This window comes from Coturnix japonica, chromosome 6, assembly GCF_001577835.2.
Source record: "Coturnix japonica isolate 7356 chromosome 6, Coturnix japonica 2.1, whole genome shotgun sequence".
NCBI lineage: Eukaryota > Metazoa > Chordata > Aves > Galliformes > Phasianidae > Coturnix > Coturnix japonica.
In genome coordinates, this window is record NC_029521.1 from 436,459 (window position 1) to 450,988 (window position 14,530).

The 14,530-nt window shown below is 40.8% G+C and overlaps 1 long non-coding RNA gene across 1 annotated transcript; it reads left to right on the top strand.

The window, feature by feature from the left end:
• Positions 1–4,719: 4,719 nt before the first annotated feature.
• Positions 4,720–14,098, top strand: LOC116653585. Its single transcript, XR_004307678.1, has 3 exons — positions 4,720–4,811; positions 5,169–5,363; positions 13,985–14,098. It is a non-coding gene; the product is annotated as an uncharacterized LOC116653585 (long non-coding RNA).
• The last annotated feature ends 432 nt before the right edge of the window (positions 14,099–14,530 follow it).

The window sequence follows — 14,530 nt, forward strand, 5'->3', positions numbered from 1 at the left end:
ACCCGAGGCACAGCTTCATGAATCAAACGCTAACAGTGCCGAGATGATCAATGAGGAGGGGGTTCTGCTGCTTTCCAAAACTATAACCAGGGGTTTAGAGTGTAGTGAAGATCTGGGGTTGTTTGTAAGGTAATTGCCGTAAGATTGTCCTTTATATTTGAATGACTGAGAGATAAGTGCCTAGTTTTTAATTTGTTTTTAATTCTCCCTCACTCTGGGGGGTGGTGGCTGAACACATCTCCAAATGTATTTATTGATCTCTCTTCTCAGCTCCAAATTATTCTCTTAGCAGCCTTTATTACAGGTTCTTCTCTACTACGTAGGTGATGAACATTGCTTTCTTTATAATGGAGAACTAGAGGGGAACAGTAAAACAGCAGATGAGAGTTTTGAGCTGTTGCTGAGTTGAGTTTTGTGCTCTTTTTTCCCCCGAATACTCATGTATCTGTATTCTTCATACACAGCTTATATGAAGAAGCCAAAGACCAATCATTTCTTGTGGAGCAGAGAACTGAAGGGTCAGATTGTAAACTCAGACTAAGTGTTTGCTGAAGGCCCCCTACCAAAAGGTCTTAGTATTTTTCTTAATAGACTGTAGTGGCTTCTGCATGTGCTTCCTATTGTATTGTAGATTCAGTCCAAACTCTTCTTTTTCAGGTCTAGTTAGAGATAAGGAAAAGTTTTCATCTTGAATTTAGGAGAACATGCACATCTGGTTCTTTCTCGGTGCTTTGGACTTGATGACCTCTAGTAAATAGCATTGCTGGCCTGGAAGTGACTGTAGCAGAGGCATGTGTGCTGTCCTGCTGAGTGTAACTGGTCAGGGGATGCTTGGCCATCAGCAGTGGCTCTCTGTGTCCCCTCCAGTGCCAGCACCAGTCATGGGTATAGTTCAAGATGGAAACTGCGCGTCGTCACAAGTCAGAGAGGTTTGTATGTGGGCTACTGAAAAGTCTTTTAAATACTCTATCCCACTGCTAGTGGGAGTTGTAAGGAAATAAACTGAGAAGTGGAAGAGAGTCAGAATGGATTTTTCTCATCTGGAAGGGTGCAAAAGTGTTTGTTGCTGTCAGTGCACCCCAGTTGTTTGGGTGACCAGCTGTTCTTGGGTGGGAAGAGGAAAAGACAGATGCTCTTCTGCCCAGTTCTGTCAGTAATTGCTTTTCCTGTGCTTTTCTGAGTGCAGTCTGAAGACGGTGCTGTACTGAAGATGGCTTGTGTCAATGAACAGCATCTTGCGAGAGGTAGTGGCTCACTGCACTGGGCCAAGCTGGGTCGCTATTGGGGTGTGCTTGGTAATTAAATCTTGGAGGAGCAGCTAAGCAGTTTGACCCCTTGTGTGCATGTAGTAATTAAAAGAGCTTGTAATTAATGGAAAACAGGGAGGGAAGTCAACTGGAACCTGTCAATTTTAGATGTGTTTTGATGGTGAAGGTTTATGCAATGAAGCAGGTGGGGTTGCCTTTTACTACTTTTGTAGGTCGAAGCTTTTCATGACCCTACAAATGGCCAGTGAGGCTTTTGCAGCTCTATTAGATGTACTTGCCTTGCCTAACCAGCAGGAAATAAACAGAACTCATTATCTATGTTGGACAAATCTAGATTTTTCGTTTTACCTGTAAATGTTTGAGGTTGCCTCCTCAGTGATACGAGTAGCTATGAATCTGTGGAGAGGAGGGAATCTTTGGTTTAAATACTTATGCATTTCCTTGGCAATGAGAAAAGCCTACTATAATAATTAAATTCCAATAAATCCCAATAAAGTCCTCCCCTCATTTTTAAGACTGCATTGCAGAACACTTGTTGTTAACCAGCTGCTGTAGTTAGTCACCTCTGCAGCCTGCTAGATGATGACAATCTCTTTTTTCCCCCTCTGCTGTGGAGATATTGGAAGGCTTGTAATCAGTCAGCAAAATTCTGTGCTTCTTTAAGTACTGAGATCCCAGACTCCCATTCTTCACATTCCTCAAACCCTGTGCATGATGTGGAGTGCTCAGCTGGGCTTTCTGTGGAGCTCAATGCCACTATCTAATCTTGGAACATAGCAGGCTTCAGAATCAAGTGAAAGGAGCAGAACATCATTGTGCATAGAGGAGGGGTTTGGTTTAGGTGGTAGGAGGCGGAGGGTAATGAAATCAGTTCAGCGGTTATTTTGCAGCAATGAAGCCAGTTCAAGTGGTGGTTTTGTGTATTATACTTTGATTCCACCAATAGTGTCGGGTGTACATTACATGCTTTGAGATAGGGACATATGCTGCAAAAACAAAGTCAACTTCTTTTACTTATATGTTATGGTGAATTAATTGAACTGAGTCCAGGAAATTGGAACAAACTTGAGCAGGCCTTGAAGGACAGAGCCATAGGAGAGAATCCAGGCCAGAATCCTACAAGCACATATGGGAAGCTACTGTACATCTGCACAAAAGCATACAGATAAAAGAGATCTGAGGGACAGGAGTCTGAACTGTGAGCGAGTGTATACGGATGTACACTGTCTGAGGATGTTCCAAACTGGAACATCAAACAAGATACTGATTATATGCACTTTCAATTCACATACAAAAGTGAGATTTTGTTAGGAATACTTAACTGCTAGATGACAAGCTTTAGTAAGCCTATACTGCTTATCATGCTTATCAAGTTGTGTATTGAAAACATTTGGCTTATTTGATTATATGTGCTGATTTGGACACAAAACTTTCATTTGGGATTGTCTGGGCTATGAATGGCAGAGCACAATTAGGGAACCTGCAGTATTTACATACCACAGTGGCTCTATACCTTGCTCAGAAGCTTATCTGACAAAAATCTGTTGAAGGTTATGGTCTGCTTTACTTCCTGGGCAGGAAAATTGAGGTATTGAGAAATTCTGAATTTCTTGTATAACTTGACATAAAATAGGTTGGTAATTTTCTTGTCAGGATTGCTGTGGTACAAATATGACACTTTCAATGGCTATTTTGGTGCGTTTGTGTGTTCTGTAGTTATTGTAAATGTGAAGGCTGCTCTTGAGCATGGGGGTCATATCAACTGAGTTGCAAGAGGCAAAGTGAAGGGTACAATCCTACTTGCTGATGAACTGAGGTTTTAAAAGAAGAAGGCTTCCCAAATTAGACTGCGGTATTTTAAATATGTTTATTCCCAATGCAAAGCTTTTGTCTCCAGCAAGTTGTTCTCTCCAGTGAAACAGAACTCAAAGGCTGCCTACTTGCAGTCCCCCTTTCATCACAGAAAGATGTAAAACAGACCTCTCGTGTTTTCCCTTTATCCCCCAGTGCTATACTACTGAGCAGCCATTCTGAATGTTTTATAGTAGGGTGTCCATTTAGGTTTTGTGCACCATTTATTGGAATTGGGTGTTTTCCTTGCTCTTTTTCTTCCCTTCCTTCAACAGAGGCAAATAAAGGACCTGTAGCTTACTATCTCAGATTGCTACTGTACTGGGAATCACTGCGGGCCTCAGCAGGTCCTTAAACAACTGCAAAAGTAACCGGACATGTTGGTAGGAGTGAGTGCAATGTGATTTCTGTTATGCCTGAATTGTGTGCTCTGAGCATCCAGAAGTCTACATCAATTAGGAGAATTAATCTACCAACAGCTTAAGAAAATAGTTGATGATGTGGCAGTAGATGTTGAAGCCTCCCACCAGTATTTCATTACATGTTGTTGCTTTGTGACAGGTGGCAGCAGAGGGGCTATCTGGCAAATAGTGTCTGATGTGAACGTTTGTCAGGACCTAGTGAATCAGCACAAGGTTAAAGGTGACAGTTTCCTGGACCATATCATTAATGGTGATGAGATGTGGTATCACCTTTATGAGCTGGAGTCAAAACTGCAGTCCATGAAGTGGTGACGTGTGAAGTGTGTCAACTTTGTCCAGGACTGTGTAGTCTTGTCTATATCTGAGATAACAGCCTTGTCAAAGTAAAATGTCTTCTCTACAGTTTATTACCTTGGAAGATACTTTTCCCTGCTCTTCATGGACCCTGTGGAGTGAGAACCCAGAGGGTCTTAGCCAAGATAGGAGTTGCAGGATTTCCATGTGATGACTTGCAACCAGACAGCCTGCAGGGTATGCCTTACCTCGGCAGTCTCACAAAGAGAACAAGTGTAGAAATGAATAATGTAGTGGGCAACAAGCTGGAAAAATAAAAATATCGATCTGTTTTTGAAGATCAGAATAAACTGTAGCTTTGGAGGTTTCGGTACCTTTACCCACATCTGGGAAGCTTAGCAGGGTTACAGAAGAAGCGGGGCTCCATATAATGGAGAGTGAAAGGGAGCTGCCTATTTTTTTCTTATTCTACCCATCATCTTTCATGTTCTTACTGCTCTGTCATTGCTTAGCCTCCCTGTCCCTACCCTTTTTGCTTAATTGTTGAGTTATGGAGGAAAACTCAGGCAGTTTTCAAAGACTTTTTAAGGGCTTTCACTGCTCAAATCTTGCTGTTCCTTATGGAGACAAGCAGATAAGTTCCAAACTTGGAAATATAAAAAGGTCAGGTGAAGTTGAACCCCAGGTGTGTGGTGTTGCAGGACTGAGGATCTGTTATCTGAATGCTAGAATGTCCTATTGTATGGGAACTGCTGAGTCACGGCCTGATCCACTGATTGAGCACCTGTGGAAAGGACCTGGTCAGCCATGGGAGCACAAGTGAGAGTAATTAACTGTGTGAGTGGAAGCTGTGGAGCCTGGCTGCACCTCTCTTAGACCTTATTTAAGGGCTGACTGCCACCAGGGAAGGCTCTCTGGTTGTGGATCTCTCTCCCTGTTGGAGTTTTCCCCTGTGAGCCTACATCTTTGGAGATGGGTGAGTGTTCCTTTCCTGTTTGTCTCTTCTGCCATTCCACCACTCTAATCTTTCCAACTGTAACGCCTACAAAAAGCATTCTGGGTGAAAAGGCTGTGAGATATACTCAGTAAAGAGTGAGCAAGTCTTTCCTAGCACAGATCCCACTCTGTTTGTGGACTTGGTATTCCTGGAGGTGAGCTGTATTGAGTGCCTGTAGTTTTCATAAAGCTGGTTGGGGGCTGGAGCAGGAGAGGCTGAGGGAGCTGAGTTTCTTTAGCCTTGGAAAGGCTGTGAGGAAGAGATTGTACTGCTAAAAACAGAGAGAATCTGGATTTCTCCCAGACTGATTTTTTTCTACTTTGTTTTTTCTTCTAGCATTCCTATGCGTATGGTACTGAGTGCACATTGTTCCTGCTCCTTTTGGCTAACCAGTATTAAAAGTCCAGTTGCCAAAACAGTCTGATGTATGAATGAAGCCTGCTTCTGCCATGTGAACTGTCTGGAAGCATCACCTATCATGGAGCAGGAGGCGTCCTGCTGGGTCTACAGTGAGCTCCAGCTGTTCATCTTGTGAGTACCACAGTGTTAGTGTTATAAATCAAAGAACTTTCTGTAACACAGACAATAACAAGTTGCACCATAGCTTTAGCCTGTATCAGCAAGTGGCAATCTCCACATAGGTTTAAATTCATCCACATCTTTGGGTTCCTGTTTGCAAGTTAGTTTCACATAACTAATTCAGTTATGGTGTTGTCTATCTGAACAAAGTTCCTGAGTAGTGTGTGATACCGATGCTTATGAGGTTAGAAGGGAGCTGTGCTGGATCTGAATTGGAAAGCAGCAAGAGGTGTTAGGGTGGTAATATCAAATCTGACAGAAAAATGAGAAAATAAAACAAGCAGGAAAAAAAGCATGAAAATAAAACGGTTAACTCCAAATGGTAGCCTGAATCATGGAAAACAAATGGCAATATTGGTTATGGATGAGTTCTGGTCTGGTGAGATTTCATTTTAGACATTCTGGTATGGGTGGGATAATGGATATTATAGGTAGAAACCATGATTTTAATGCTGTTTCTTTTGCTGATTCCCAGTTTAAATAACAGCACTCACTATTGCCTGCATTAGAGGACTGCTGGTTTCCAGTCAATTAACAGATAGGTGTAATGTCCCAGAGCTGAAATAAAATATAGATTGGAGTTTAAGTTGGGCTAAACAGGTAAGGTTGGAGGCTAAAGGCTATTTGAAGTTGTGTGGCAGCTGAGACTGGGCCCAAGGTCCTTGGCTTCTAAATTAACTGCTACAGCGGAGGAGAAGAAATGGTGCTGTCAGCTGTGTGCCTGGCAGAGACTGTATGGCACTGCCTGCCTCTCCTACAGAAAACTGACAGCAGGATCAAAGCAGCCTAAGGTAGGGTTCCTTGGGCAGTCATTCTTATTTTCAAGTAAATATAGACTAGTCATGACAAGTCTTTTCCTGCATACTGCCCTTGCAGTGTATCTCAAGATGTTTGTTTACTGGTTTTGGCCTACAATTCACAATAAAGTGTTGCCTTTAGAGGCAAATGCATATTGGAAGGCTCCATTGGCTGGTAGATGAGAAACCTTCCCATATTTGGACCGTGCTTTAGATTTACCTTTTGTTTACCGGCAGCATTAGAACATGTTATTTGGTAGAAATCTGACGCATTGAAAGTGGGATGAGATAAGTCCTGAGTGGGTGGGAGTAATTTTAAAGACTTTCCGAGCTCTACTACTCTATTATTAACCTTTCTTAGTGGTGCTCTTTCCCACGTGGTGTATCTTTGAAACGATGTAACAGAGACAATATAAGTGGTATCTGTGGTGTTGAGGTGCTTTGAGCAGACAAACTATGGCTGTTACTTTCAGAAAATCACCTTACTTGTGCTTTGAGCGAACGTTGGTACTGAGTGGAACTGATGAGAATTGTTCACTTTTCTCTATTTATTTAGATTTCTATTGGAGGAGGTGGGGAATGGGAGGACCCATGATGCAGTGTGGTAGTATTTGCTGTGTGTCTTCTCTAAGCGTTCCTTGTCCAAATATGTGGATGACTATTTGTACTTTCAGATTTTATCAAACTATCAGTTTTTACTTGCTGTTGCAGCTGGACAGAGGTCTAGATGTAATTTTAAACTTCACTTGATATGTTTAAACCACACTTTTAGTACAGTGCAGTAATGAACGAAGTTGTCTTTGGGCACCAGGGTGTGGGTGCATTTGCCTCAGGGAATGATGGAGAATTTTTGTTTCTTGAGAGGATTTTTTTCACGAATGTGAAAATTTCTTACCATAAGAATAACATGTAGCAGGAGGCAGTATACATGATACAGCTTTTCTCTGGATGAAGAACTGTCTAGCAGAAGTTTGTGGGTTGTGCTGATGGGAATTTTGGATCAGGATAGGAGAAAATTCTGAGCAGTTTTGGCAGTACAGCTCTTTGTCTCCCAGCAAAATTCCTGTGTCTTCCTTTAGTCATTCCCTGTTGTGTCTCCACAAACATTCCTTTACTGGGAACAAGAGAAACTTTGGATTTGTTTACATTAAAGGTTGTTTTGCTTTTGCGCTGTTCTTTCTGTATGGAATTCTTCCCTCTCTCTGCTCTAAAACGCCAGCATTTTCCTTTTGTTATGGTAACCTTTTGTGAAGAGCTTTCTCCTATGCTATATAGAAGAATGCTGCATAAATTGTCCCAGGCTATTGTTGTCTTGCAGCTCAAATCGGGCTGTACTCTTGCTATGAACAAGGCAATTTCATGAGTATCTAATGCTGACTGTTCTCTGTTATTTATTATTACAGGCAGCATAATAGGCTCAGCCTTCTGCCAAATGCCCGTTCTTTACCACACCCTTCTTACCTTCTTCTGTTTGAATAAGATTAGTGAAGTATAGAGAATGTTTAATTAAATTTAATTGCATGACAGCTTAAAAGTAGGAAGGTAATTACTCATTTAATTATTTGGCTGCTTCGTGCTTAAAGTGTGTATATAATTGCTCTTTTTATAAGGACACTCAACTTTGCAAGCTTGCATGAAATTATAACAGCCTCATACTTTTTGTTATTGTTTTAAGTGAAACTAAACAAGTACCATCTATAAAACAATAGAAATGTGTTCTGTTACCTCAACCATTCTCCCCTTTCTCGGCTCAGTTTTGATGGTGTCATCTTCCCTTCATCACTTCTCTGTATTGGAAAGGACTTTAACATTAATCATATTTAAACACACAACCCACTGTCACTTGTGTATTTTTCATTAACAGCTGTAGAACACATTGAGAGCTTGGGATTGAAGACATGCAAGTGTAATTTATTCTTTCCTACACTGTCTTCATTATTTCTACAGTGGCAACCTGATCAATCACTGAATGTGATTGCTTGAAACAGTCAGAGGTTAAGTGACATCTAGTTATGAGTGCTGGTAGAAAACAAGGAGCTTCCCAGTGTGTGTAAGTGCTCTCAAAGAAATCTAAGCAAGTGCCCTTCTTTGCAATAGACCGTTTCTTTTCTCTCCTTAGTAGTACAAGCAGTGAGTTTGAGTTGTGGAGTTCTGACAATCCAATAACTCCCAGGGCAGCTAACAGAAAGTGGCTTTTTCTGTAGGAGTTGCCACAGTGGAGAGAAGCCAAGCTCAGTGGAGGGAGAGATGGTTATTCAAATAGCGATTTGTAATTGCAAGGCAGCTCAAAGTTTGAGGTAAATACAGGCTCTATAAGATTGTGTTTTGTTTAAATAGCAAACAGATTATGAGAAAGTACAGTGCACTAAGTCCCTTCATAGTCCGTAGGCAAGCAAAATAATTTCTCCAGCTCTCTCAAGGTTACTGTCAATTTCTGTATTGATGAGCTCTATTACCTTTCCCAAGTGAGACGGAGCTAGTGGAAGTTAGTACTTTTCCTTGGTAATTCTGATGTGACACATCTAAATAAAGGCCAGTACTCTTGTGACCTTCCTGCCAGAAAGTTAAAGGAGCTGCACAAGCCCAGAAGACTTCATATGTCAGGATTTGACCCATACCCCAGTGTAGTCTGCAGCTATCCTGTTTGCTGCCTGTGTGTCTCCTTTTGTGGATGAGATCTAGATTCAGGTTCAGTAATTCAGGCTTATCCTTCATCTCCTGTACAAGGAAGACTATTGCTTGTCACCATGAACTGCCTTCAGCCTTCCCTAACCCTTGGTACCTGTATCCATATTACCTTTCCACGTGTTGTCCCAGCCTTGGGTACTCCTGGAACTCTTCCACTGTTTCAACATTCCTTCTGTGTTTCTAAGTCATTGTTTGTAGGAGATGATGTGACATTTCAGTAGATCTTTAGGTACTACTGCCATTCAGACTGTATACTTCTCATAGAGGATTCTATGGCTATTAGGGAATCTTTTCTCAGCATGGTCAGGTTTAGTGGTATGGCTGCCTTGTGTAAATGATGCAAGTATCCTGATTTCCTTAAGGCTGTAGTGTCAGCTAGTAGAGCCTGAATGTAAAGGTGAGGTCTAATGAAGCATATTTACAGCTTAGTACTGGAGTTTAATCTGTATTGCACTTAAAAGAAACTGTGAAGAGATGATAGAAGCAGGCTGGAGTGTCTCAGCTGTGGGCGAAAGAATCTTCAACTTGATTTTTAATTACCTGCAAGAAAGCATAGCCACAGGGTGCACGGATGTGGAGATAAAAAAGTTGTTCATAGCTGATGTTGAAGTAACTGTAACTATCAGGCAGAATTGGGTGAAATTAGTAAAATGTGACTATTGACATTAATGCTGCATTAAGCTTGTAAAAGGACTGATTTGAGAATAACAGCATTTTCATTCAGTGAGCTCCAGATGAGCTTGATTTTCTTTTATTATCTGTCAACTACTGATTTCCTCTGTTTATGTGGTTGTTGATTTGGAAGAGCAGGTGCTGGCTTCACTGGGTGTGTATCATGGGGAGTCATTGTCTATGGAAAGTTCTGTTGACCAACCAGAGGCTGTAGCTGTGCACCTGATGTAGGCTGATAAATCATCACTGCAAAAACAATTGAAGGTAAAGAGCAGTTGCTGGGAAAATATGTGATTGCTTTGCTGAATAAGTGCCTGACTCCTCTACTTGACTAGTTTGAATGAGTTAATTTTACTTTTTACAGGGGGAAATAATTACTATTCTTACTTAGTGTTTTGTTGCCAGTAAAGTCACAATGTCAGTAAAGAACATTAGACTCCTGAGATGCTTTTTAATCAGAAATTCTGTTATAAGTTGTTTCTAGAATCAAACACGCCAATCTTGTGGGCTTTTCCTTTTCATTCAGTATCTTTGTGTCCAGCATGAAGAACAGATGCTCCTTCACTCAGTTTGGTATAAATTCCAGCAGGGCAACAATGTTTCATTTGGTTTTCAGGAAATGAAAATCTTCTTTTGTTCTTTGTGTTGAAAGTATAACAAAAAATGTTAATAAACTAAATGCTGGTAATTTTACACCTTGGAAATGCTATGCAGACTTACTAAGAATTTCCTTCCTCTACCCCCTGGGAGGTGCTGTACTGATATAGCTGTTGAACTGGGAGTTCCCTTGCCAGTATGGACCAGAAGTTAGAATGCTTGTAGCCACATTCTGCCAAAGTCTGTTGACTTCTTACCTGACCACCCAGCAAAGAGAAAATGGAAATGAAACTAAAGAGAAGATGTTGTGGAATAAATGCTTTTAATATATTTTTACCATAACTTGGAAATTTTTTGTTAGATGTCACTTGGTTTTGGGTTGAGATAGTGTACTATGACAAAATTACTGAAGCTATTAGTCTGGAAATGCAGTGAAATTTTACTGCATTGCTGTAAAAAGAAATGGTTGTGCTGATGTCGTGCTCAGTAGTTGAGAATGCAGTTGTAGCATGATATGCTGTTGTGCTCTACCTGCTAGAGACCTTAACTGTGTAGTCACACAGTGCTGTGTCAGTGTACTCTAGACATTCTTGCTCCAGTCACAGAGTGAGTAGAAGATCTGGAAGTGTTGCAGATGATATCAATCTGCTGGGAGTGGATGTTGGAGGCTTGTGAAGGCTCAGTCTGGTTTTCCTTTCCTGTTTAGAATGTGAGAGTTTTTTTGAATAAAGTGGTTAATGGAAGATGGAATTTCTCAGAAATGAAGTCTGCTTGTTTGTTTTGTTGCTTTGAGATTTCCAGCACTTCAAAAGTCCTTATTGTATGCTGTGTTAGAATAACTCTCTTGAGCAAATGCGCTCTAAGGGGTGCTTACACACTATCAAAGAGCATGTGTCTTGAACTCGAGACGTGATGCTTCCCTTTCCCAGCAGAGCAATAGCATGTTCCATCATGCCCCTGCATCAGGCTATCACACTTCTATTGAAATAAATCCTCTCTTCTCAGAAAAGTAGAACATGTGGTCATTCAAAGATGCATCACCTCTTGCGTGGTTTGTTTCTTGAGGAATGAGCATGGAGAGCATGCTCCCAGCACCGAGTCTGTAACGTGTACCATTTGTACGACTGTAATTTCTTCAGATCAGTTCATTAGGCAAACTTCTTTCCTTCAAAGGGTAAAGGAGAGCTTTGATTCTTTGTTTGGAGTCTGTCTGTTGCAGAGAATACCCTGATCTAATGCTATTCTATTGCTCTAATGGTATGCTCTAATACCCTCTGGAAAAGGATTTAGCTTACTGCTTTAGGGTGCTCCCCCTCAGCTGATAGTGATTATCAGTGTATAGCTATGCACCATGCTTATGATCTGTGGTGCTGACTTCTCCCAGCCTTGAGCTTTTCAAAACTGAGGGTTATTTGGCAGATGAATTCATGAAACATTTTATAAAGGTGATAAATTTTCTTTATAATTTTTTAAAATTATTATTTTATATTTCAACACATTAAACTACAAACCATCAGCCTATGAACTGTAACAGTACTCAAGATACATGTGAGGGATGTCAAAGATGCTTTTCACTCGCATCGTGACTGAGAATGTACTGCAAGACTAGGAAGGAATATCCGTTTTGCCCTTGTTAGGTCCTATTTGGGCTTGTGTGCTATAATTAGTTGGTATTGGGGAACACTTGATCACGGAGTGCAGCAGGCAGAATGTAATATGGGAATACTTCTAGTGAGATGACAAGAACATCTAATGCCAACGGTAATGCCAGTCTTCTGTGATTAACTGGTAGGTAAAGAACCTCGCTATGCAATATGATTGTCAGGCATCACCCATGGCTGAGTTCTCTTCAAGCACAGGCTAACATGGGACATATTAATATCTCTAGTATCTCTCTAATATCTCTAATAACATTTCTAAAATCTCTAATGTCTAATATCTCTAGAGACAGGAGAATGGGCAGCTATGGCACAGCTGCAGTGACTGGCTGGAATGTAATGAAGGGAGAGAATGGGAAAGGAAGCCAGTCTGCAGTGCAGAAGAATCTGAGAGATGTGACCGTTTCATTTTACTGTGCTAGTACCTCATATCCTGCAGTGCTGGTAATGACCTCAAATAACAAAATATATCTTGGCAGTGCAGGTGGGATTCTCCTTGAGATCAGAAAGCTTTAGGATTCAGTGCGTCCTGAATGTTTTAATTTTCCTATGCCAGCTCTAGTGCCCAAAACCCAGAATCTATTACTTTGAAACATCTAGAAGTTATGTCACATTTTCCAGTCAAAATCCATGTTGGTATCATTTGCAATATGTGACGCTATTGCAGGAAAAGTATATCGGTTCATTCTTATGCAGAGAATATTAAAGGATTGTGTCTCCATGTATTATGAAGGATTTTCAATTTTTACAGTAGTAAAGACAATTGGACCTTGCATTATCTGTACTTCTTCCTGAAACATTTAAATAAACTTGTCAGCATGTCTCTGTCTGGCAAAAGGAGTTGGTTTTACTTGCTTACTGGGGTCTGGAATTAAATATACATTGGCTCAGTTGCATTGTAAAAATGATTGGGATCTTATTGGCTACTTATGCCTACAGGACAAACATTGTTCTGCTGTGGCTGCTGGCGCTTGCCATCTAATTAAGTATAGTTTTATTAAACTCAGGTAGTGCTAGTGTAGCCTTCTAACTAGGTGCAACTTTTCTCTGGATCTCCTGAGGTGACTCGTGCTAACTAGGTTCCTGTGTTTTGATGTCAGCTTTTTGAGCACATAACTTTAACAACAATTATACCATTTGGTTGGTCAAATTCTGATTGGTTTTCAGGACACAGTGCACACAGCTAGGAATGTATCTGTGGCTGCCCTGACCTTCCAGAGTTCCTACATGTCAGGGTAAAGCTGGTTGTCCCCAGTATTGCAGGAAGGAAGATCTGTGAACTGGAAAGCAGGGCTAGGAGAGCACTCCCCAGCAACTGTTTGTAAAAGGCTGGAAGAAACTGCTGAGCAGAATGAGCAACAGAAGAGCAGAGGTGATTTGTTGAGAGAAAGATGAGGGAAATCAAGATTTTCAAAGGGCAAGTACTTGCAAAGATTAAATGTTACAGAGCTTGATCTACGGCTGGTAAACAGGAAAATGCCAGGGTGATATTTCTGATGTGAATGTTTCTGCAGATTAACAGTAATTAAAGCTGGGCTTAGTCTGCCTGGGGCTTTCTTTTCCCTAAGTGACCACATGCTTACCCATTAGTGTTGAGAAACAAGTAATATTAATGTCATTTTTAGATTTCCATGTTTTTCTCCAATAAATTCTCTTAAATTTATGGGTGAAGCTGTGCAGTCCCAATTGTACCGGTGTGAGTCTATGTTCCTCTGTGTGTTAGAGAACTTCTTTGAGACTGCATCTTTCATGTATAACCACATGCTGATGTAAAATAGTGTTTAAACTTCCTCATGTAAGCAATTTCATGTTGCTGACATCAGTGACTGATGTTTATACAAGTTGCATACAGCTTGGTTATTGATAAAATCCACTCTTCTCTAGACCTATTTTGGTGCAGATTTTTTTTTCATGTATTATTATTTTGTCCCTTCTGTTTTCTCCTTTTTTTCTCCTTTTTCCAAGAATATTTGTGTTGAGGAACATGCTAGTATCATGCAAGATAGCTTGCACTTGGGAATATAGAATTCATGCAGTTGAGTGCTTGCTTTGTGTGCATGGGTTTGTTACCTGCAGGCTTTCACTAAGTATCATGAGGGTGGGCTCATCTCCTACACATTGCCCCTGCTGTCATTACAACTGAGTCTTTATCTGTCCCCAGTCCCTCTGCCTCCATGCCCCAAGGATGAAGAAATAAGACTCAGCCAACCTAGATGCTGCATATTGGCTTCTATGCAACAAGTAATTGGAAAACTAAATCTAGGGACAAGAGGACTGTAGCCTGAACTGTATTATAAGCATAGTATTGTTTATGTGCATTCTAACACCATCTAAGTCTTCTTCAATAATAAAACACAAAATGTGTTATTCATATAACAAGAGGTAAAGCTATGGATGAGGAGAAGGGGGGGGGGGGCGGGAAGACTGGTTATATTCAGAAGGCATTATATTGGAATGCCTTCTGGAAGTGACAGCCATCCAGCAAAGGCATGGCCATGGTTCACAAGGGCAGAGAAAAGAACAAACTCTATAAAACATCTGATGTTTTCACTGTGCAAATGGCTTTGAGGAATGTTTTATGATGATACCCTGGGTGACTTTTGCTTTGTCTGCTTATAACTTAGCGTGAGTGGGTGGTTCCCTTTATCAGCCCTTTCTTGGTTTGCTCTTAGAGAAGTTTGGAATTTCATTTTCTTAATTAAAGTTG